We start from the raw sequence: 4,160 nt of genomic DNA, 5'->3' as shown, positions 1-4,160 counted from the left end.
GACCGAAATTCCTGGCTACGAGAACAGGAATAGATTCCAACATTTCTAAATTTCCTTGGCCCATCTTCAAAAACTTACTCCCTTTCATCTCTTCTCTTATTTCTTTCTCTTTTTAATCCATTTGTTATGGTTTTTCTCATTTCTTTGTTTAGATGTTTTTCACTTCTTTCATTGCATCATTCTTTTATTCAATATTGCAACACTTTTGGATAACACTTTGTTGGTAAGACTTAAAAAGAAAACATCCCAAAATGTTTATATTGGAATTCTGTCAAACCCACCATCAATATAGATGTAGATTAGTATGGAATAATGTATCCGGTTATCCGGCATATACAGGGTGTTTCGGTGACTCGGGGAACAAATGTAACCTAGTATACTAGAGTGAAAATGATGACGATTCATGTAAAAAGAATTAGTAAAAGTCCTCAAATTGCAAAGATACAGGCCATCAAAGTTAGGAAATTTTAACACATTTTTCTAAATATCTTAAACACTATTTATGGTAAAGCGTTGAAATTTGGTACAGTGTAAACTAATATCACGTAAAATCATTAGGCAATTTTTGAGTTGGATCGGTACGCGGGAACAGTGCTATACAGGCTGTTCCTAAACTTTCTTTGCTCAGAACTTTTTTATTCTATCATAACCCTACATTTATTTTTGCAGTTTCTAATAGTAAATTTAGTTTAGAATCTTTTATCACTCTTAGAGAATTAGAAGTATAAAAGAGAAGTATAAAGAGTATAAAAGAGTATGAAAGCGTAAATGTTTCAATATCCGCGCTGTATCCTTGTTCTTGTTACAGTCGTCGGGTGCATATTCGTGGAGGTTGCATGATATTAGTGAGAAATGATATACCTTGTAAGAATCTTGATAGGCTGGTCTGCACTTCAATTGAAAAACATTTTGAAATTAGTGGAATAAAAATTCTAGACCTAGATATAGTCATACTTACTATATACAGATCGCCAAGTGGTGATATTGATGTTTTTGTTGAGAAGTTAGACCATGCATTGTCTTTCTTTCCTGCTTCTCAGAGAGTCATCGTTACGGGTGACTTTAATGTATGGTTTGGTACTGATAGGCACGATACGTGCTTGGTACTTGAATGTTTCAATACTTTCGGCTTTATCCCATTGATTGAAACGGCAACACGTGGAAAAAATTGTATAGATAACATTTTTATTAATTTTGACTCCACATGTGTTGAAGCAGTAGTAAGTGACCAGTTGTCTGATCACAACAGTATCGCGGTGAGGTGCACACTAAATCAGGAGTCACGGTTGAATAAAATTACTTGTAGGCCTATAACGGAGAGAGGCAAATTTGTCTTTTATGAATCTGTGTCAAATATTGACTGGGACTTTGTTTCCTACAATGACTTGGATATTGACAAAAAGTTTCAAATGTTTTTGAGCGCTGTACTGGAGGGCTTTGAAATGGCTTTTCCCGTGAAACAGGTTGGTGAGAAACAGCTGGGGTCCTCTGATAACTGGTTTACTCCTGAACTATGTATGCTACGCAATAGACTAAATGTTCTCAATACAATTTATAAAGTAATGAATACTAACGAAGTAAAAAATATGAGAAATATAGTCCATGCTCAATATAATAAAAAAATTAAAGTAGCTAAAATAGAATATAATGATAGACTTATCAAGGAGTCTCAATGTTCAGGGAAAATAATGTGGCAAATTATTAATCAAAATCGGCCCAACACCCTTAATAAAATTAAAGCCGAATTTGACCCTAACGAAGTTAATGATTTTTTTCTAAATGTACCCGTTGATATAATTAATAACTTAAATAACTCCCATTTAGAAAATAAATTTACTTATTTTCTTAATAAAATTGACGCAAAACATTGTAGTTTTTCATTTGGGAAAGCATCTTTTATTGAGGTACGTGACATTATTGATTCTCTTAAGCCAAAGTCAACTAAAGATATATATGGCCTAAGTGTAAAATTAATTAAACAAGTTAAAAATTTAATAATTGAACCTCTTACTAAACTTATTAATTTTGCTATATGTGAAGGAGTATTTCCAAATACTTTGAAAACAGGTTTAATAGTTCCCGTCTTTAAAAAGGGAAGTCCTGACCAGTTAGAGAATTTTAGGCCAATCTCACTTTTGCCGGTGTTCTCGAAGATATTTGAAAGGGTGCTGAGCAGTAGGATTGCTGATTACTTTGAGGGTAATTCCTTGTTTGCTGCCACACAATACGGATTTCGTAAGGGTAAATGCACATCTGAGGCAATAGCTGACTTTGTTGAAAGAACTGTTGAATGCTTTGAACAGGGGCAGTATCTTGTTGGAAGTTTTTGTGATTTGAGTAAAGCTTTCGACTGTGTACAACATGACCTTTTGATTGAAAAATTAAATAAATATAATTTTGATAATCTCAGTTTGAAACTAATCAAATCTTATCTTACAGGTAGAACTCAAACTGTCAAATGTGGAAATAGCTTTTCAGAAAAGAAATTAATAACCGTGGGTGTCCCACAAGGGTCAATTCTGGGACCGTTATTATTCTTAATTTATATCAATGATCTTGCTCAAAATATAAGTCAGTCGGATGTAATAATGTACGCCGATGACACAACCATAATAAACTTGGGAAATAACCATGAAATGACACAGTCGAAGGCGCATACTGCACTAAATAATGCCGAAATGTGGTTTACGTCAAACAAACTGAAACTAAATACTGAAAAGACAACAGTTACTGCTTTTTCAATGCGGTCTACCTTGAATTCTGATTGTGTTAAATTTCTAGGCGTTTATCTGGATCCTAAATTAACTTGGGACAAACATATCCAATATATATTTAATAAACTATCTAGTAGTATATATCTGCTTCGTCTCTTAAGCAATAATGTGTCAAAACAAGTATTAAAATGTGCGTATTTTTCGCTGTGTCAAAGTATAATGACATATGCACTCCTGGTTTGGGGGGGTGCCTCAAGCTGCGATAGAATATTTCGACTTCAGAGAAGAGCAATAAGAATTTTAGACAACTTAAAATACAGAGATGATTGTCGTAACTCTTTCATAAAGCAAAAAATTTTAACCTTCCCGGGATTGTACATCCTGGAATGTGTGATCTATGTCAGGCAAAACCTTCACAAGTGTGTTACTCACGATAGTGTGCACGGATATGAAACTAGGAATGGAGCACACTTGATACCTAATTTCTGCAGGCTTACCAGAAGTCAACGCCATTTTAATTTTGTGGCAATAAAATTTTTCAATAAAATTCCTGCAGAAGTTACAAGGCTATCACATAGGCTTTTTAAACTAAAAATGAAATCTTTTCTTATTCAGAGGGCTTATTATTCGTGCCTCGAGTATTTGGATGATGTTGTAAATGTGGGTGATTTTGAACCTGTTATTAAAATTAATTAACGATCAGTTGTTATGCTGTGTTTGTTACGCCGTAGATTGTTTGTTTTATTTCAAGTAGTTTTTAACATGTATTGTTTAATATGAATTATGACAAGTGTGACATATTATAATGTATTGTATACTGAAATATCGAGCATGAATAAAAAAAAAAAAAAAAAATCTGAATTGGCAATGACAAGTGAAAATCGAACTGAGCTGTCATAACTATTATGTATGCAACATGTCCAAGTGTAGATTTAGCTAAATCTCATTTTTAATTTGTTTTAGTTGATTTAATAAAAGAATTCGAAAACAATAAATTAAAAATCAACAAAAAATAAACAAAAAAACGACAACACTAACAGGAATAATAAAAACATACATAAAATAACAAGACAAGTAATAAAAAATACTAAAGGAAATGTTCAAAAACTTAGATTTCTTTTTTTTAGTGCTATTAATGAAATCGGAACCCAACATTTTTGCATTTTTTTTTGCAAACGGTGACTTTTATCAATATTATCTAAGAGTAATAAAAGTTTCTAAACTAAATTTGCTATTAGAAACATAAATGTACGGTTATGATAGAATAAAAAAGTTCTGAACAAACAAACTTTAGGAACATCATGTATAGCATTGTTCCCGATGACCGATCCAATTCATAAATTGTCTAACGATTTTACATGACATTGATTTACACTGTACCAAATTTCAACGCTTTATTGTAAATAGTGTTTAAGATACTTGGAAAAATGTGTTAAAATTTCCTAA

Source organism: Onthophagus taurus, chromosome 8, assembly GCF_036711975.1.
Source record: "Onthophagus taurus isolate NC chromosome 8, IU_Otau_3.0, whole genome shotgun sequence".
NCBI classification, from domain to species: Eukaryota; Metazoa; Arthropoda; class Insecta; order Coleoptera; family Scarabaeidae; genus Onthophagus; species Onthophagus taurus.
Note: the sequence above shows the minus strand (reverse complement) of the source record.